Genomic DNA, 21,714 nt, shown 5'->3' with positions numbered 1-21,714 from the left:
GAGTCTGGGTATGGTTTTAATTTGCATTTGTCCATTTATAAATGAGATTGACCATCTTCTCATATTTCTATTGGTCTTCTGAGTTTCTTTTGTGCATTACCTGTACACATTCTTTTTTCTTACTTTTCTAACTTTTTTTCATTTTTGCAGAGGAGTTTCTATAATTCGCCCACTAGTTCTTGGTCAGTGATGAATTACAGGTGTTGGAAATATCACTGCCCCAGGTGAGATTTGTCTTCTAGGTTTGTGGTGGGTGTTTTTATTGGACACGAGGTTTTATGTCAATGTCATCTGATTTCTGAATCTTTTCATTTGTGGCTTGTGGGTTTTTAAAAATCTCATTCGTCAAGTTCCTGTTTAGTCTATTACGAAGATGTGGTCCGCTGCTACCCTGTTTCCCCGAAAATAAGACGGTGTCTTATTTTAAGGTGTGCTCCCAAAGATGAGCTAGGTCTTATTTTCAGGGGACGTCTTATCTTTCCTGTAAGTTGGTCTTATTTTTGGAGGATGTCTTATTTTTGGGAAAACAGGGTACTTGCAGTATGTGGGAGGATGGGCTCTGCCTATTACATCCTGGCCCTTTGCTTCCCATGGCTGCCCTCAGGTAGCCCAGTCTCTTTCCACCAGCCTGTCCCACTGGCCCTGCCTCTCCGAGTGTCACTCAGGTGAGGTCTCCTCTGGAGAAACATTCATTCCCTCTCACTGTTCCAGAGCCACGTAACTCAACTCCACCACTTTCAGGGGGTCTCCAGGCCAGCGGCCCCTCTCCTCACCTGCACTCTGCCCACCGTCCTGTCAGAGGCCAGACATCCAATCATTTATGATCTGCCTTTTACTACATTGCTGGAACGAGGCTGTTGTTCTACCTAGAATTGTGTCTTATGCTCATAAGTGAGATTGGCCTGTGAAATCTCTTGCTTACATTATTCATATCAGGTATTCATAACAAAGCTAATCACATAACACCCTGTGACTGCTCTTTTCTTCTTAGATTTCAACACATGGCATGTAAAATACAGGAATCGTCTGCTCCCTGGAAGTTAGTGTGACTGTCAGGGCCTCGGCAGGCTTGCGAGGATGTGTGGTGTTTACTCACTATCTTTAACACTTCTAAGTCTTGTCCTGTTTTCTTTTTCTTTTTGAATCATCTTGAAGATTGATACTTCACTAGGAAATGTTCTATTACATTTAAATGTTCTACTTTAATAACATAAAATGACTTAAGGTTTTCTCTTAAGATTTTTAAACATAATTACCAGGCATGTGGCTCTGTGATTTCTACCTGAAGTATTTGCTTTCTCCTTTCCCTAGCTGTTACTCTGATCAATCTTGATAGATGTGTACCAATATCATTCATTTTACAAAAGGAATTCTTTTGTCTTTTTTCTAACTTTATTTTTTAATTGATTTTGCCAGAGGTGTGTTAGCATTACTCAGCTTTTCAAAGAACCTGGCTTTCTCTGACACTTTCTGTTTTTGTTTCGTCCATATTCTATTTCTGATTTTACTTTTATTATTCCCTTCTTCTTGTTTTCTTTGGGGTTAGGATGTGGGTCCAGATGGTCCACTCAGCTAACAGGTTTTCAGTCTTAGTACCAAGCTAGCTAACCCTCCAGCTTTGGTACACAGCATTTTCATTGGTGTCAATTAGTAAATATTTTTAGTTTCCATTATTCTTTCTTCTTTGACCATGAATTATGCAGGTCTTTTTTTTTTTTTTTTGTAGAGACAGAGTTTCACTTTATCGCCCTCGGTAGAGTGCCGTGGCGTCACAAGGCTCACAGCAACCTCCAGCTCCTGGGCTTAGGCGATTCTCCTGCCTCAGCCTCCCGAGTAGCTGGGACTACAGGTGCCTGCCACAACGCCCGGCTATTTTTTTGTTGCAGTTTGGCCGGGGCTGGGTTTGAACCTGCCACCCTCAGCATGTGGGGCCGGCGCCCTACTCACTGAGCCACAAGGTCTTTAAAACACTTCCAAATAGAAGGATGTGTGCGGGCCTGTCTTTTTGTTAATAATTTCTAATTAATCGTGAGGTCAGAGCATCTAGACCGTGTGCTGACGACTCCTCTGGCTTTGCTGGGCTCGCTGAGATTTCCCCCGTGGCCTCCCCAGAGTGGGTCTGGGCAGATGCTCCCTGCGGGCTGCTGTCGGCAGGATGTCAGCTCCACTCATGATGAGCGAGGGCTTCCATCGTCTGCAGAGGTTTGACAAAATGTCTTGTTGTGTGTGACTATGATTTGTCAATTTTCTGGTACTACCATCCTTCCTGCCGTGTAGGGTTGAAGCCTGTCGTGTTGGGTCTGCTCTTGAGGGATATTTATTTTCCTCGTGGATGGCTCTTCTCTCCCCTCACCCCGCTGCTCAGGCCCTAATAATGCCTCTTTCTTTACGTTCGGCCCAGCCTGCCTGTCGTCGCCTCCCCCTTTCTCTGGGCTTTGTGTTTTCCTGCTGGCTCTGCTCACACGCCCTTCGTCCAGCATTCCTGGGACATTGTGCCATGGTGTCTGTCTCTCTCTCATATGTCAGTGGCCAATTAGGCACACTTGCAATGACTGAATTTACTGAAACGTGTTTCCAGTAATCTCATTTTACGTTTGCTAATTATCATCTTTTCTCTGCTTCCCCTGCCTGGGTCTGACCGTAATTTCTTTGTTTCCTTGCATCTCCTCCACCAGTTGGAACAGTGTTTTGTTCTCTTATTTCAGTGGTCGTTCTTCATTATTTTGACTTACATACTTAAGAAACTTTAAATGGACCATTTTTCTCCTCTGACACCCTGTAAATACCACGGACTCCTCATCCGGCTTCCTGTGCCCAGGTCCCCATGTTGGTCGCCGGGCACCCCCCTCTCACCCTGTCTCGCCCACAGCCCCGTCCTGACTCGGCCCGGCAGCCCCTCTGCTCTTGGCCTCTGATCCCACTTCTCTTCCTCCTGGACAGCAGCTTTCAGAAGTTCCTTCTGCAGAGGCTCAGAATCCTCCTTTGCCTGAAATTATCCTCATTTCACCCACGAATGGCGAATTAGCAAGACACAGACTTCTGGGTGGACAGAGTCCCCTCTGTGAGACAGTCATTTCCTGGTCTCTGGTTCTGTAATCCCCTCATTGTCAGATACACTTATTTTATTTTTTTAAGATCTCTGAAATGTGAATGTATCTTACAGTCAAAAACATCTTATAATTGATGTGAAACAACAGTGCCCAGGACAGGAGGCTGCCTTCACGGAGCGTGGTGTCCCGATGGTCACTCCGCAGACGGGCCTGTTCCCTGCTGGGATCAGCCTTGCTCTCCTCCTCCCCATCCTCTCTCTTGTGAAGATTTACTTTCTCTCCTTTCCTTCCTTTCTTTTTTCACTCTTTCTATATATGCATATTTTCTTAAGATCTCTGCTATATAATTGAACTAAAAAATTCTTTTGCCTCAGAAACTCTGTCTGCCTCAGGAGAAGGACCTCTGCTCTTCAGCTGCTCTGCTCCTCACCCTCCCCACACTCTCTTCGGGCTTGTTTGCCTTTGTTTGCTTTTGTTTAACAGAGAAGGGAATCCAGGCCTGGAAAGGTCACTTATTTTCCCAGGACTCCATGGGAGCAGGTCTCAGGAGCTTCCCCTCCTAAGCCATGTCTAGAACCTCCTGGTTCCAGGAAATCCTGAAATTCTGCCTGGCTCACATTCTGCTCCCACGTGCTCCATTGGAAGGGGTCTGGGCACAGTTCAAAACCTCTGCCGTTCCCCTTTGGTTTAAGTCAGCACAGACCATCTCTGCTTTATAATTGTGATAAACAGGGCCCATTGTCTCCAGAAAGTCCTTCTACCCATAGGGTCCAGCTCCAAGAGTCAGCAGGTGCTAAGCTAACACACAGACACATGTTCAGGAGTGTTACAATCCTGCCGTGTGCAAGGCCAGCGAGGAAGTCACAGGCAGGAGACTTGAGGCAGGGCCGACCCCTCTCCAGCCTACCCTAAAGGAGATGGGATGGACTCACCACAAGAGAAGCCCTTTGCAGAGCCAAGCGACCCAGCGACGTCACAGGCTTGGAGCCCATTTCTGCTCAGTCTCTTTGTCTCTGTCCAATGGGCTGTTATGGGTCACTATGGGATGGGCTGGGCCGGGGAACTAGGCTTGCTGTCCCAGGTTTAGAAGCCCATGACACTGAGGGGGCAGCTCTGCTCAGATTATGACCTGCATGCAGCGTGCGGCCAGAGGCAGGGGCACAGGCTGGGTCCTGACTCTAATGCCCACGCTCCTGACTCCACCCTGGAGTAGCTGGAGGGCAACAAGACCCCTGTGAGCTTGGGCTCTACAGGCAGAAACTCAGCCACTAAACACCTGCAGGGCGACACCTGAATCCAGGCCCAGACCCTCTACAGGTTGTCCAGCCCAGGACAAGGGAGAAGCTGGACAAGATGCCAGGGGCACAGCTCAGGAGGATACGGGGGGCCTTACTGCACAAGAGTGGAACTGCCCTGCAGCTTCAGACTCAACTCTTGCACCAACACAGGCCGGGGCTGAGCTCATGATGACACGGGGCAGGCTTTCCCTCTCTTGGGGACTTCTGCCTGACGACAAGTGTCCTCTCTGTGGGCTGACCTCTGCTTGGGTTTATGTGTGGCTGCCTCTGCTCAGACTGCTCAGCCTATTCCAGACAGTGGCCCCAGGTGGCCAATGTGGCTGTCTCAACACTGTGGCTGCCTAGTCTGTTTTATTATTTCCCTCTGCTGCACCCTGGCCAGCGCCTGACTTAGGAGCACCCAAGTGAGAAGCCCTCCTCCCCCTAAACCGTGACTTGGCCACTGGGCAAGACGCAGACGGTCTGCCTCCGCCCTGGCCTTTGGAGGGTGCAGTAATCCCTCCTGACACCGTCCTTCTGTTTAGGGACATTTTAAGCTCCTCGCATATGGGCATGTTTCACCTTCCTCTCCCTCTGTTTCCTTTGCCACGTGGGAAGATGGCTCAGTCAGCCGCCGGAATCCTGCCGTGTTTGCAGGAAGAGAAGCCCTGTCCTAGCAGGCTGCAGCACCCAGGGCCCTTGGCAGGGCTCTCCTGCCTACAAGCTGTGCCATGTAGGGAAGAGACATTTTAGAGAGCCTGATATTTCCAGCAGGAAGGTCTCAGGTCCCCTGGAGGTGTCACTACAGGGGGTTAGGAACATGGAGCTGAGGACACGGGTGCTGTTCCATGGGGTTGAGAGTCTCACCAGGTCCGTACCTCCTGGAACCACAACTTCGCACTGCGCTTGCAGGCAGGATGGCAAGGCGGCTGTCCCAGCGCCGTCCTCGGGCCCCAATGCCAGGCCCCTCCCCACACTGTCCTCTTGCTCTGCCCCCAACTCCGAGTCCACTGCTGACCCTCCACCAGGCACAAAGGCAGGACCTGCAGCTGCCATTTCTGGGCGTCCTGACTGTAGCTGCCCACACTCTGCTCAGGACACAGGCCTGTATCAGCCCCCACGGGCTTGGGGTTTCCTCTGAACGGAGTAGAAAAGTGGGGGAAAGAGGGCAGGAGAACAGGGACGTAGGTGCTGGACACCCCACTCACTTGTCCTCAGAGCTGGGGTCACCATCTGTCTCATGTCCCAGGTGGAAGCCAACGGCGGGACAGACCCCGGGCTCCAGGCGTGAGTCAGTTTAGGGCTGCTGGGACGGTGCTGGCTGCCCAGAGCTCAGACTGTTGAGAAGGTGCCCCGAGTCCACAGTAGGTTCTGCTGCCTGGCCAGTGAGTGCTCCGAGCAGCCGCAGGGGAGACGGCAGAGGAGCCCGACACCCGGCCAGGGCAGGAGGTCTCGCCTCTCCAGGTCTGCGGCTCGGAATACAGCGCAGACACTGAAATAACCATTGTGGGTTTCTCAACCAGAAAAGGATTTTATAAAACTTTGTAAAATGGAAGAGTAGAAAGGAGGATAAGAAATCATCGTTTTAGGATATTTCCACTATTAAATATGTGCACATAGAAATGGTAATAGTCTTACTCATCAGTGTGGGAAAGTGCCTTTTGTCCAAGTTTTCTGTAAGGTTTTATAACTTTATAAGTGCTTTTATAACTGGATGGTGTGTACAGATAAAAATGGAATTACTTTCCAATGCCAGCCCCGGAGCTACGTTCCACATGGCTGATCCGGTCGTGTGGGGGCTACGTGACCTCCTGGCAGCCCCAGGTCTGCCCCATGAAGGGAGGGCAGTGTGGATCCCCCGGAAGGATGAGATAGCAGGCGTGAGTGCCTGGTGCAGGTACAGTAAGTGCCCCCAGTCTGCGCTCTGTGTGAGTTCACCAGGGCTGTGTGAGCAGTGGAGATGACAACCCCAGGTTCTGGGGTCCTGAAGCATGTGCTCCCTGGGAAGGCACAGGTAGGACTGCGCCAGGCCCTTCTCTGCCTTTCAGATGACTGTCTTCTTGCTGTGTCTGTTCACGTCGTCCTCCCTCTGAGCCCATCTGTCTCTGGGTCCGAAGCTGTCCTTTCTATATGGACACCAGTCCTACAGGGCCCAGCCCAATGCCTCACTTTAACAGGATGTCCCATTAAAGACCTGGTCTTCCTATAAGGCCACATTCTGAGGGCAGGGATTAGGACACCAGCACGTTTCTGGGGGTGGACACTATTCAGCCATGATAGTTGTTCTGAAGGCAACTTGGGGCTCTGTGCCTCCCTCCTCACAGGCCAGAGGCCCAGGAGAGGTCTGGGGAACTTGGGACTCTGTGCCTTGCTCAGGAAGACAGGCACAGAGTCAGGGGAGATTGTTCCCAAGCCTTGGGATTCAGTATTGTTCACCCCACTGGGTTTGGGGTTAAGCACTCAGTCTCACTGGGCTGAGCTTAGCCTGCCACGTGTGTTAAACATTAAGCCAGGCCGAGGGGAGAACGGTCCTCAGCCCAGCATTCTCCCTGTTAACCGCCTGCCCAGGGGTGCTGCAGCCTGTGGGGATCTTGACACTTTTCCTGCAGATACCCAGACCCTGGTGTGACTGGGACGTCAGCTCAGGGGAGGGTGGCCAGGTGCCCTCGGGAGCCATCCTCAGGAGACGCTGGTCAGTGATGGGAGCATGTCCCCCTTCTCCAACCCAGTAGCTACAGTGAGCAGAGCTGCAGGGGCTGGGAAGTGGGACCCAGATGAGGGGCTCCAGGACCCACCCTGGACACCTTAAATGATGGAAGGACAAGCGTCTGCCACGGTGACGACGGCCCCAGGGACCTCTTTGGGGTCAGCGACACCAGTGGGGCTGGGCCCTTTGTGCTTGTCTTCTGATTTGGGTCCTTTAGGAAAGATTCCTGTCATCACCCTCCTTCACCCTCCTTCTGGCAGCAGGGAGGTGCTGAGGGGCCACGGCTGGCACAGGGGTGTGGAGGGGCACAGAGGGGCATGGAGGGGTGTGGAGGGGCAGTGGTTTCTGGACAGAGTCAGAGCCAGAGCCCTAGGATTCCCACAGGGCTGAGTTTTTCCTGTAAATGGCATTTTCTCAGGCCAGTCATCTTCACTGATGAGGCTGAGGTCTATCTCAGCACACACCCCTCCTGTAACACAGATGCCCAGACCCTTGGGACTGTGCCTTGGGAGGGCCGAGTCTCTCGAAGGGCCAAGGCTCCAGTAGGCTGAGTCAGGTGAGGGCTGAGCTGTGGGAGGACGAAGTCATGGAAGGGTGAAGCCTCGGAGGGCTCCAGGTGAGGTTTCCATCCTGAGTCTTCTGAAGCCATCGGGGACAGGAGGGCTTCCCAAAGTCTCCGCTGGGAATTCTTCGTCTTCCAGTGAAAGGGGCTGAGGAAGGCAGTGAGGCCTGGACGCTGTTGCATGGTGGGTGCAGGAAACTGTGGGGTTTTTAGTAGAGGCAAATTTGGAAAAGTGTAGCTCTCCTGAGTGCCCTGCCTGGTGGTCCTGGTTACTCGGAGCAGGGGCAGGCTTGTTGGCACAGGGTGGGCTGGTGGCTCAAAGGGGCCTCACCTAGCTTGAACTGACCACCTGTAACGGGTGTCTTCCCAGAGACCCCCATTTCACAGCATTTTGGTAACTTGCTTAGCAACGAGCCCGGCAGGGGAGAAGCAGGTGAAGTCATTCCTGGATGATTAAGAAGATATCGAGTGGATTTTTTTTTAAATTCACTCAACGTGGAGAGTTCCATGTGGATTCCAAAGGCAAGTTCCTATGAACCTACATGTTTTGTGAATGGGGATGAGGAGTGGCAGGGGGATGGGAGACAGACACTCGGGGGGCTGTGCAAGACCGTCTGACTCTCAGGCTCCACCACCACCAAGACTAGACCAGAACGATCCAGCACAGAGGACAGGGATGTCACTGAGGCTTCCAGCTCTTATGTGGAGAGTCACCGGGCTGTTCTGGTGCATTTGGGGGAAATGCATTACCCATTTCTGTGATCGATGACATCACGCACACCCCAAACGCTGTCAGGGTAAGTCTTTCTCTCCCTCTCTTTATCATCGTTCTAATGAAGGGGAAAAATCTGCCCCCTCTCAGCTCCAAGTAATTCACCACAGCAACAGGTCTGAAATGTTGGGATGGGAGAGAGAAAGTGCTCTGGACAGGCCTCCTGCTGGGGAGGGCTCCTCTTCCCGCCACGTGGGTCCTCTTCCCTTCCAACAAGGCCACTTCCGCTAGGAAAACACAGAAGCCATCACCCTGTGTGAACTAAGTTACTTTGTGAAAAAAACTGTTGGAGGACATACTATAGTTCATCTATAGTTGTTTTGCTTTTTCACTTTTGAAGTTTAAGGAACCCCAATACCTTTTATTAAGGAAGTTAGTCTGTTTCTCTATAATAATATTCAACAATCAATATTGGATAAATAGGCAAGTATTGTTTGTACACGTACTAGACTATCTCATAAGTTTACAGTTGTAAATCTAAGGATCTTAATCACAAATAGAAGCACTTGTATAATAAAAATGAGTTAGAACAGGAAATGGCTCATAACTGTGATCAGATCGAAAGAGAAATATTAAACAAGAACAAAGAAACATCAAAATGACTGCTGAAGTGATAAGCATATAAGGGAAGATTGGTTTTAAAATTCAAAGTGTATTTAAATTACACCACTGTTCTCAAAGTGTGACTCAGCAGGCCTCCCTCCCCGCCCCAAAGTCTGTGCAGCGCTCAGATCCCACACATTCTATTTCTAACAGTGGCAACGGGAGGCAGGGAAGGCTCTCTTCTTAACAGGCAGCAGCTTACTTTGGTTTTCAGTTGCAAATACCTGTAGAATAGCAGAATGCCTCAGCAGACTCAACACTGGGCCTACTCCCCCAAAACACTGAAGAAGCTCGTGGCCACTCCCACCTGCAGGCCCTGCAGGGACTCTGCTCCCCCGGAGCGAGTCTTCCCTTTTGCTCCTGCCCTTGTCCCAGGGCTCTTCCTGGGGAGACTGTGTCCTTCACGGGAGTCAGACCCACAGCCTTGCCTGCCAAACCCTTCACGGCTGGGAATTAACCTCAGGAGGCCACTCAGAGCAGGCTGGGTCTGGAGGCGGGAACAGGAGCCAGGAAGGGAGTGCAGGCCAGGACCTGGGAGCCTGGCTCTGCACGCAGGGGCCCAACTTCAAGTCTGGTCAGCAACTCAGAGTGGGACAGCTGAGCACACAGGCCACAGTGTGACCACACATCTGCCACGTTTGTCAGGAGGCACTCACTTGTGCCTTAAGTCTCAGCAACACGTACATACAACTTAGACTCAGAGCTGAACCCCAAACACAACACACGTGAGCCCGAAGCTCAGGCCTGTCACAGCACAGACAGCTTTGTGCCTGTTCATCTGACAAAGGCTCTTTGTAGAAAAGAACACACTTGCGATTGGAAACGCAGAGTTCACGGGCACTAAGTGTTACAGATGTCAATAAGCTTCAGAGACAGTATGGATCTGCCCCAGTCTGGCGATTCCAGAAGGGGCATCAGGATGAGGAAGCGAGGCTTCCAACAAGGCCACTCTGCTCCGTGGGGGCCGGGCGCCCGCAGCCTTCTCTTGTGTGACCCAGAAACCCGGACAGCCCAGCACGGCACATGGCCACCTGAGCCCAGGTTAATTTTTAAAACTGCTGCGATCCCCAACAATAAAAAAATAAAAAAAATAAAAATAAAAAAACTGCTGCGATCTCCCAGAGGCTCCTGGATGGTAAACAAAAGCTGCTCCAGTTTCATTGCGGGGGGGGGGGGGGGGAGGGCTCAGCCCGGTGGAGGTCACTGAAGGTCAAGAGGAGTCAGAGGCCTTTCATGGGGCACTGAAAGGTTTGTTCTGAACAAACATTTTAAAAGCCAAGATCTGAAAGCAGCCATTTGCCTCCATCTGGGGACCAATTAGTCTTTTTCATCTGCAATTTGTTCAGTAGGACTTGGCCTTTGCAGACTTTTGAAGGTCAAGGAGCAGAAGCTGACACTACCCTGAGACCTGCTCACAGCACAGCCCGCGTGCAGCTTAATGGAATGCATTTTTGAGAGTGAATTTCCTGGAAGAATATAGAAAAAAAGAATTTTAAAAAGGAAACTCTGATTTTCATTTACGTCTTTGAGCCAGAGGAAAGGCTCACCACCATAGGATCCTGTATTTGAACACAGACTTACCTTTCAAGTCATAACACATTAGCTCCTCCTTGCTTGAGTGAGCTCTGTGTTTGGGGGCTGGTAATTTTTGAGGCAGGTCTCAGAACTCACCACCCCAGCCTCACTGCTCTCCACCATCTGAGTGACCATACTGCCCCCCCACCCCCAAGGACATAGTCACGCCAGCTCCAAGGATGGGAGACCCAACTCCCCTATAACCGTGGCAAGTTACAGGTGCAGGGAGGTGCGAGTCACTGGCCTGGTTAAAGAGGCTTTAAGTGTCAGGTCATTATCAGATAGAGTTCTAGCCTGGTCACATGGGACAGAGACTTCAGGATCTGAGCTGAGCCCTCATCTTCTCACAGGGAAGCAGAGCCTGCACCTGTCGGAAGGGACACAGCAAGTGTCCATCAGAGCAGGGAGCGTGTGGCACCTCTTGGCTGGGGCTGTGCTTCGCTGCCCCATGCGGGCCTGTGAGGAGGGTCTCTCCCTAACAGCCACAGCTGATTGTACCTCTGGGAATAAAGTCACCAGTACAGTATGTTAAAAAAGTACCACCATGGACTAGAAAAGGAACTCCATGCTATGTGCAGACTTTTGTAAAGTGTGAACATATAAAAACCATATGTTGAGAACTGAAGGACTCTTTGGGCCAGATATGCTATAATTAAGCAGGTCTGTAATACTTTAAAAGATGCAATTAGCTCCCATGTGCTTGTTCCTATTCTGGTCTCTGGGGCTGCAGCCCAACCAGGCAGAGGCAGTCTCAGAGCACAGGGACATCGGCCTGGCCCTGAGGCTGGCTGGGTCTCAGCAAGCTGCCCAACTTCTGGCCGCCTCTCTTGTCAGGGGCTCACCCCGGCAGGCTCCTCAGGGCCAAATATGGCTGCCCAGTAGTGCAGGCTGGGGCTGGAGCTCCCCAGGCGCAGCTGTGAGAGTTTCGTTGAGTACATTCCAAGGAAGACAAGGTTTCTTTACTTTTTAGAATATACTGACTTTCAATTTGAAGCCCTGATAATTAAACACATCCTGTAATTTGGTGCACACACTTACACAAAATGACATTGTAAACCAGAAGAGCCCACATGCTAATTAGAAATAATTTAAGTGAAAGAAATCATTTTATACCTTTGCGTTTGCCGTCACTATTCTTCTCCTCCATATCTGAGTGACTCTGATTCTTTCACGCTGATCGTCTCGGTGAGACACGTGCGGCTGTGTCCCTGGTAAAGTTCTCTCCCTTGCACACTGGGAGGGGGCCGCAGGCACTGCTCCGCTCCTGCCCAAGGAAGTGTCTGGGCAGCTGAAGGCCTCTGGCTGTCCCAGGCCTGGGCCATGCTGAGAGCCATCATCTTAATTGCCAAGGGTTTATCCCCTGTGTGACGATTTCCCTATAAATTCAAAACTCTCCATGAGGAAAGGTCATGTGTTTACCTAAAAAGAGCTTAAATCACAATTTAAATCTGAATTAAAGGGATATTCAGGGAATGCAGATTCTCTCCACATGCCAGTGTCTATGGGCCTTCAAGTCTTCCACCAGGTCCACCAACTAACTGTGTGGGGAGAGTTCCTTCCCACCCTCTCGGTTTCCCACTAGCATCACAGCCCCCAAATACCCTTCCAGGAGGCAGCACATACCCGGTGCTCTGTGGCTCCTGCATGAGATGAGGAGTTCAGAACCCTGGGGCCAAGGAGGGGAATGTTTTCCTAAGGAAGAGCTAAAGGCAGGATGCTGCCATCACTCGCAGGCCAGCCCAGACACAGACAGGCAAAGGAACAAGTCACCACAGCGGACAGGTGCATGCAAGGTAAGACGTGTGCAAAATGACAGCCAACTTTCTGAGGAGTGAATAATTTCCAGCTTGAGCAAACTGGTCTTTGACTTAAAAATATTCTAGAAACATTTGCACCTGTGGGTGACTCAAAAAACGCAAATAGTTGCAATATATTTCCTGTTGGGTCTCTGATTGTCTTTGGAGAAAGGTTAGATTAATGATATTTACCATCCCGCCAACAAAAGTAATTTAAAGAAACTGGAAATTGTAGAAAGAGCCTTTAAGTAAACACATGAAGCACTGGGGGTTGTTTGGTCTGCAGAAACAGAGATCAGGTGCAGCTTCCACTGGTGACAGGTCAGAGCAGGGCTCAGGACTGCCAGATGACTCATGAAAACTGAACCGACCAAATAAAAACAAAATGTATCATCCCTGTATTATTTATGTGAAAGCCAAGAAATCAGGTCAGTTAAGGGGACCCAGGTTATGAATGGTCACCCAATATGTGCTTGGGCTCCAAGCTGTTCTATTTATTTAATCCAGGGACTAAACGAAAGACTAGTGTGACGTGATGTCCCTACCCCTCATCTCACATCCTGAACTACATTGCAGACCTGCTAGAGTGGAAGAATGTTGTCTATTGACCCCAAATCTCTCCTGTAAGAACCCGGTCTGCCCCCTTCTCTGCAGCTCCTGCACAGGTGCAGCCGGGACCTGGCACCCGCTATCCACCCTAGCAGGCAGGTGCTTGGGTTCCAGAGCCATTGGGCACCTGCACATCCCGCCAGTAGGCAAGTGTTGGGCGAGTGAGCACGGCTGGTCTAGTGGGCAAGTGAGCAAAGCTGGTCTACTGGGTGCAGCCCACAGCCACTCAGATGACCCCACTGGGTGGATCTGTGATCCAGGCAGAACTAACAGTCCCCAAAACAGACACGTTCTAAATGAAAAAAGAGAATCCTCTTTTCCCGGGGTTATTAACCTAAAATCCTCTTTTCCTGGGGTTATTAACCTAAAATCAGGCAAATCTGATCATTTAGTGATGCAAAGAAACTAAAGAATGAAGCCAAGTGGAAAAATGACAATGTGACGGGCGGAGTAGAGAGAGAAAGAGGGAGAGACAGAGACAGAGCCGGGCCCAGCATCGCTGCTCAGCGCCGGCTCAAGACGGTGACGTCTGTCCCATCCCCTGGATTCTGTGGTGGCCGCACTGTCCTTTCTGCATGTGAGCCTGTAACATGCCTCTCTGCTTAGCTTGTCACTTTGGAGCAGAGATTTTGATCTGTGGCCTCACCTGTGCTGCAGTTAAATTGGGTGACTCTAACTAGCACAGGTGCCTTCCACAGACGGGCACCAGGGTGGGTGCTACACAGACGGCCTTCACTTCACCCTCCTGCCACCCTGTCTGTGACCTGCACAGGACTATCTCTTGATAACTCAAGACAAGAAGAGTTTAAGAACCATTCCACCTTTCCCCACGAGCTAGCTTCAAACCTAACACTCAAAATTGTAATAATTACTTCTCAGACAACTTCATACAACCTCAAAGGTTTGGGAGTGTGAATGGTATATAGAAGTGTTCGCTGTTTTCTTTTCACAATTCCAGGCTTTTCACCAAATGGAGAAGTATTTTTCGTATCTTCAGGCTCTGGCTAGAGCAGAGAGAGGTCTCCTACCAGGGGCAGCTGGGAGCTGATTGGACTTCAGCACCAGAGTCTGCATTTACAGGAAGCCTCTAACATCTGGGAAGTGCTACCTTGGGTGACAAAGGGTAAAACCTTAGGGGACACTTAAGGATTCCCTTCAGATAAAACACGTGATCAGAAGGCAATGCCCTGGGACACTCACTGTCACTCTGAACTTGCTCTCTCAATCTTGTCAACAAAAGACTGAAAGGCTGTTCAGAGAACTTAGATGACAACTTGTGATGCCACTAAAGTGCATCCTGGTTTTTTAAGTTTTTTGTTTGTTTGTTTGTTTTTTAATTGTTGGGGATTCATTGAGGGTCCAAGAAACCAGGTTATGCTGATTGCATTTGTTAGGTAAAGTCCCTCTTACAATCCTCTCTCGCCCCCAAAAGGGTTTTTTAAGTTTTGTAATAGCTTGAAAATTGCAGTAGCTATAACTATGAACCGTTAGGATGATTGATGAAGCGCTAAAAGAAGGCACATAAAAACCCCACGCGTATTTAGTCTTGTATATTTTGATTCTTTTTTCCCTTTCTTTCAATTCAGAGTAAACATTCTTTTCACGTTAATTATTTATCCTGACATGACAATATATAATCGTTGTAGAAAATGTACGAAGTGCAGGTAAACAAAGAAAGGAGAAGAAGAAAACAGGACATCCAGAGAGCCCCTCTCCAGGGGTGATGCCCCTGCTGACACTCTCCCGCCAGCCTTGCAGACATCAGAAGAACAGCAGGAATATACCTACTCCTGCAATTTGCCAAAGATCCAGCCTATAAACGCTGGTGACGCTGGGTGCCTGTGGGTCTCTGCTTTCACAAGCCACTGAGGCACCCAGCAGACTAAAAAGAAATTTAAATGTTCTTCACAATCACTAGCCCTACGACTAAATCGGCCTTTTTTGTTTGTTTTTTTTTTGTTTTGAGACAGTCTCACTCAGTTGCCCTGGCTAGAGTGCCATGGTGTCATAGCTCAGAGCAACCTCGAACTCTTAGGCTCAAGCGATCCTCCTGCCTCAGCCTCCCAAGTAGCTAGGACTACAGGTGCCCACCACAGCACCTGGCTAGTTTTTCTATTTTTGGTAGAGATGGGGTCTGGGTCTTGCTCAGGCTAGTCTGGAACTCCTGAGCTCAGGAATCCACCCACCTCAGCCTCCCAGACTGCAAAGATTGCAGCAGCAAGCTACCTAAAATCTGCCTTTTAGAAAGTGTCCCTTCTCTTAAGCCTCAAGTGGTCCCAGAATAATGAACAACGGGGTATGTACATTAGACCCCAGGACTGGAACCACCCGGAAAAACGTCTGTTTTCAACCTTGCTGGAGGTTGAAACCAGCCGATAAAATGTTCATGTGACAGTGCCTTGTGAATTTGGCTGTAATAATCTTTTTTTGTCCCCATGTAACCTCATGATCTGCCCTGTGGACTTTCTCTCAGAATGCCATCTCTCTTCCCCTCTCTCATTCCCTCCCTCTTTCTAAGACAAACAAAAGTCTTTGCTTGTATATCTTCATCTTGGTCTGGAGAAATTCTTTGCTCTCCAGGGCAGAGCACCTGGTGGGCTTTCTGCCGTTTAACAGGCTGTGCTCAGACACCCAAGTACACCTATATTACAAATGAGGGGCTGGATAATCAAACCATTGCAATGGACATTGTTCACGTAATAAATTAATCAGGAACTTCTTCCAGGAGAACATGAACTTTGGCCTAACGATTTTAAAATAGAGCTGCTGGTACTCTAGACTTAGAAACCAAGCTGCAACAACTGTTTAAGGTAATAAGAGTAAACCATAAATTAAAGTCAGAAAAGATAAAGCGTTTTGTTTTTTTTTAATTCTTCTCAAAATACCTAATGGTTCTGGGAACCCATGTTCAGAAGTATTTATTGGCAGCAATTACAGCCCTTTATGGGGATTTGGAGTAGCCAGGTATCCAGGGAAACCTAAAATAAACAGACACCTCTGTCAGCAAAAACCTCCTCCGGGCAGGCCCGGTAGCCTGCTCTTGGGGATGACTTCGGGTAAGGAATTCCTGAGCCCGCCCTGTCCCCACAGGAGGGGCTACCCCTGCGCCTTGCTCTTGATGGACAGCCCTGGACGGGCCAGGAGGCCTCCTGAGCAGAAAGCGGGAGACGCGCCGCATCCAAGGCGCCCTGGTCCCTCTGGTCACTCTCACCACGCAGGGAAGCCGGGGCCGCGCGCTGCCCTCCCTGTCCACCCGTAAAGCCTGACGGTGTCTGTGCTCACACCTGTGTGGTCTGTGCTCACAGCTGTGTGTTTTTCCTTTAATAAGATGGCTGTGTCTGCCGCCCACGCGACACGGAGAGAGGAGCCCTGAGCGGGGTCTGGCTGTGGCAGGCGGAGGCCTCCCGTCCCTCTGCACTGTCCCTTCTCCTGTCGGTCTCCTCACCTGGTGGCCGTCACTGGACTGACGCTGTGGAGACTTTGAAATTGGCCGCATCTGTTCTTCCCCAGGGGTGTCCTCTCACCCCCAGCACTGTGAGCCCCGTGATCCTTCCTGTGTGTCCCACATTTCTGGTCTGGAGCTCCACTAAATACCAGAGCTGCACCGGACACGTCTTATCTTCCTAGGTAGGTAGGGGCAGTCCGGGGAGAAAAATCAGCCCAGGAAAATCTGCTCACGGGTCCAGCCCACAGGGGGCGGGGCCATGCCCATCACCGCCACCACGTGCCATCAGCCCACGGGGGGCGGGGCCATGCCCATCACCGCCACCACGTGCCATCGGCCCACGGGGGGCGGGGCCATGCCCATCACCGCCACCACGTGCCATCGGCCCACGGGGGGCGGGGCCATGCCCATCACCGCCACCACGTGCCATCGGCCCACGGGGGGCGGGGCCATGCCCATCACCGCCACCACGTGCCATCGGCCCACGGGGGGGCGGGGCCATGCCCATCACCGCCACCACGTGCCATCGGCCCACGGGGGGGCGGGGCCATGCCCATCACCACCACCACGTGCCATCGGCCCACGGGGGGCGGGGCCATGCCCATCACCGCCACCACGTGCCATCGGCCCACGGGGGGGCGGGGCCATGCCCATCACCGCCACCACGTGCCATCGGCCCACGGGGGGGCGGGGCCATGCCATCACCGCCACCACGTGCCATCAGCCCACGGGGGGCGGGGCCATGCCCATCACCGCCACCACGTGCCATCAGCCCACGGGGGGCGGGGCCATGCCCATCACCGCCACCACGTGCCATCAGCCCACGGGGGGGCGGGGCCATGCCCATCACCGCCACCACGTGCCATCGGCCCACGGGGGGGTGGGGCCATGCCCATCACCACCACCACGTGCCATCAGCCCACGGGGGGCAGGGCCATGCCCATCACCACCACCACGTGCCATCAGCCCACGGGGGGCGGGGCCATGCCCATCACCGCCACCACGTGCCATCAGCCCACAGGGGGCGGGGCCATGCCCATCACCGCCACCACGTGCCATCGGCCCACGGGGGGGCGGGGCCATGCCCATCACTGCCACCACGTGCCATCAGCCCACGGGGGGCGGGGCCATGCCCATCACCACCACCACGTGCCATCAGCCCACGGGGGGCGGGGCCATGCCCATCACCACCACCACGTGCCATCAGCCCACGGGGGGGCGGGGCCATGCCCATCACCGCCACCACGTGCCATCAGCCCACAGGGGGCGGGGCCATGCCCATCACCACCACCACGTGCCATCGGCCCACGGGTGGGCGGGGCCATGCCCATCACCGCCACCACGTGCCATCGGCCCACGGGGGGGCGGGGCCATGCCATCACCGCCACCACGTGCCATAAGCCCACGGGGGGCGGGGCCATGCCCATCACCGCCACCACGTGCCATCAGCCCACGGGGGGCGGGGCCATGCCCATCACCGCCACCACGTGCCATCGGCCCACGGGGGGGCGGGGCCATGCCCATCACCGCCACCACGTGCCATCGGCCCACGGGGGGGCGGGGCCATGCCCATCACCGCCACCACGAGCCATCAGCCCACGGGGGGCGGGGCCATGCCCATCACCGCCACCACGTGCCATCAGCCCACGGGGGGGCGGGGCCATGCCCATCACCGCCACCACGTGCCATCAGCCCACGGGGGGGCGGGGCCATGCCCATCACCGCCACCACGTGCCATCAGCCCACGGGGGGGCGGGGCCATGCCCATCACCACCACCACGTGCCATCAGCCCACGGGGGGGCGGGGCCATGCCCATCACCACCACCACGTGCCATCAGCCCACGGGGGGGCGGGGCCATGCCCATCACCGCCACCACGTGCCATCAGCCCACGGGGGGGCGGGGCCATGCCCATCACCGCCACCACGTGCCATCAGCCCACGGGGGGCGGGGCCATGCCCATCACCGCCACCACGTGCCATCAGCCCACAGGGGGCGGGGCCATGCCCATCACCGCCACCACGTGCCATCAGCCCACGGGGGGGCGGGGCCATGCCCATCACCACCACCACGTGCAATCAGCCCACGGGGGGGCGGGGCCATGCCCATCACCGCCACCACGTGCAATCAGCCCACGGGGGGCCTGGCCATGCCCATCACCGCCACCACGTGCCATCAGCTCACAGTGGGCGGGGCCATGCCCATCACCGCCACCACGTGCCATCAGCCCACGGGGGGGCGGGGCCATGCCCATCACCACCACCACGTGCAATCAGCCCACGGGGGGCGGGGCCATGCCCATCACCACCACCACGTGCAATCAGCCCACGGGGGGGCGGGGCCATGCCCATCACCACCACCACGTGCCATCAGCCCACGGGGGGGCGGGGCCATGCCCATCACCGCCACCACGTGCCATCAGCCCACGGGGGGGCGGGGCCATGCCCATCACCGCCACCACGTGCCATCAGCCCACGGGGGGGCGGGGCCATGCCCATCACCGCCACCACGTGCCATCAGCCCACGGGGGGGCGGGGCCATGCCCATCACCGCCACCACGTGCCATCAGCCCACGGGGGGGCGGGGCCATGCCCATCACCACCACCACGTGCAATCAGCCCACGGGGGGGCGGGGCCATGCCCATCACCGCCACCACGTGCAATCAGCCCACGGGGGGCCTGGCCATGCCCATCACCGCCACCACGTGCCATCAGCTCACAGTGGGCGGGGCCATGCCCATCACCGCCACCACGTGCCATCAGCCCACGGGGGGGCGGGGCCATGCCCATCACCACCACCACGTGCAATCAGCCCACGGGGGGCGGGGCCATGCCCATCACCACCACCACGTGCAATCAGCCCACGGGGGGGCGGGGCCATGCCCATCACCACCACCACGTGCAATCAGCCCACGGGGGGGCGGGGCCATGCCCATCACCGCCACCACGTGCCATCAGCCCACGGGGGGGCGGGGCCATGCCCATCACCGCCACCACGTGCCATCAGCCCACGGGGGGGCGGGGCCATGCCCATCACCGCCACCACGTGCAATCAGCCCACGGGGGGCGGGGCCATGCCCATCACCGCCACCACGTGCCATCAGCCCACGGGGGGGCGGGGCCATGCCCATCACCGCCACCACGTGCCATCAGCCCACGGGGGGGCGGGGCCATGCCCATCACCACCACCACGTGCAATCAGCCCACGGGGGGCGGGGCCATGCCCATCACCGCCACCACGTGCCATCAGCCCACGGGGGGGCGGGGCCATGCCCATCACCGCCACCACGTGCCATCAGCCCACGGGGGGGCGGGGCCATGCCCATCACCACCACCACGTGCAATCAGCCCACGGGGGGGCGGGGCCATGCCCATCACCACCACCACGTGCAATCAGCCCACGGGGGGCCTGGCCATGCCCATCACTGCCACCACGTGCCATCAGCTCACAGTGGGCGGGGCCATGCCCATCACCGCCACCACGTGCCATCAGCCCACGGGGGGGCGGGACCATGCCCATCACCACCACCACGTGCAATCAGCCCACGGGGGGCGGGGCCATGCCCATCACCGCCACCACGTGCCATCAGCCCACAGGGGGTGGGGCCATGCCCATCACCGCCACCACGTGCCATCAGCCCACGGGGGGGCGGGGCCATGCCCATCACCACCACCACGTGCAATCAGCCCACGGGGGGCGGGGCCATGCCCATCACTGCCACCACGTGCCATCAGCTCACAGTGGGCGGGGCCATGCCCATCACCGCCACCACGTTCAATCAGTTCACGGGGTCCAGCCCATGCCCATTCTCATCACCACCACCACCACCACGTGCAATCAGCCCACAGGTCCGGCCCACAGCCGGCGGGGCCATGCCTAGCACCGCCCCCATGTGCAGCTTACCTGCTCAGAGGTGGTAGCCTGTGTCCCCGCTTCCTGGGACAGCCCCACAAGAGGGGGGATGGCAAATGGTTCTCCTTGTGTTCTCAGTAACAGGTGTCCGGGGTGGAGCTTTATAGACGGAGCTCCTGGGTGGAAATTCTTATTATCATCGTCACCAACTTCCGAACCCCTGTGCTGGTAATGAACCAGCTTTATTTTACAGAGCAATTGCCTGTGGGCTCTTCACAAAAATTCAGCTTAAGGAGGAAAATAATTTTGAAATCTTCCCACAACCCCTTGGTAATCATCCTTCTAGCAGCTCCCACATGGCCCCAGGCAAAGCTGCCGGTCACAAAGTCAGTAGCCCAGGGGGGTGGGGGGTGGGGTCTGTACCAGCTCTCTGGTCTGATTATTGATTATCGGATAATGTCGGCACCATAGTCACCCCACAAACCGGTGCCAAGGCAGCAAGCGCCGCAGGAAGGACACCCTGTCACTTGGGGACATGCAGCAGGTTGGGGCAAAGCCCACCCAAGGACCTAGTGCGCTCCAGGCTGGCGAGACGGCAGAGTATGTTCGTTTCTTCGGTAAGGATTATTTCCGTCCTAAAACCGCAAACCATGAGAGGTCTGCTTATTCTAACTTGACAAGTAACCATTTGAGGCTTCTAATTCACTCATACATTGTTATTGAGGAATTTGTGACCTGAGCCCTGCATTATAAATTTTTATCTCTATTTGCTATTTTATTGTTTTTCCCCCAAATAACATTATACGAATTTTACATTTTTTGATACAAAAGATACTCAGTGAACTTTGTTACATAGGCAGTCCCCAGATTGTGGACAAGATACAGTCCTGAAAACTCTTTAGGTCGGATCCGTATGTAACTCGGATCCCTGATGAACAGCACATATGAAATAATAATATTACATCTTGTAACAATATACACTGTAATAATAATACAGTGTAATACTGTGGTAGTAATAACAACATTGTGATAATAAGTTACAGAAATGATTATGCTCTTTTTTAATTCCTGGGATAAGAATGTTACACTTACTCTGATCTTCTAACCAAATCAGTAATAACCTTTCCATAACTGATCACTGTGCGCTCCTGGAGCGCCACCCTGCACGTGTCTGTCATCCTCACTCCGTCCTGTGTCACCGTCCTGCCAGTCCCACAGCTAAAGCTGACACCCCCCAGGACCATGCGTCTGATGCCCCCTGACTGTGGCTTCTGGCCTTTCCATGTCCATTTCCCCGTAGCCACCCCTCTTCATCGGGGGCTCATGGACACTCACTTTGGACATCTGGTCATAGGGAAATGCAGACTCGCAAAATTGGTTAGAAAGTTAAGACGAAGGTGACGCCGTGCTAGGCAACCATTGGGTGCTGGATACACGCCGCCCAGAGTGCCACCTGGGCTTGTTC

General features: G+C 53.9%; 1 long non-coding RNA gene across 1 annotated transcript; it reads right to left on the bottom strand.

The window, feature by feature from the left end:
- Window positions 1-8,745: 8,745 nt before the first annotated feature.
- Window positions 8,746-16,574, bottom strand: LOC128586275 (uncharacterized). Its single transcript, XR_008380213.1, has 3 exons — window positions 16,397-16,574; window positions 11,660-11,922; window positions 8,746-10,437 (listed from the first exon to the last, which is right to left on the bottom strand). It is a non-coding gene; the product is annotated as an uncharacterized LOC128586275 (long non-coding RNA).
- Between the last annotated feature and the right edge of the window lie 5,140 nt (window positions 16,575-21,714).

The sequence above is a fragment of the Nycticebus coucang genome, chromosome 5 (assembly GCF_027406575.1).
Source record: "Nycticebus coucang isolate mNycCou1 chromosome 5, mNycCou1.pri, whole genome shotgun sequence".
Classification (NCBI taxonomy): domain Eukaryota; kingdom Metazoa; phylum Chordata; class Mammalia; order Primates; family Lorisidae; genus Nycticebus; species Nycticebus coucang.
This window is presented reverse-complemented; position numbering and strand designations above follow the sequence as displayed.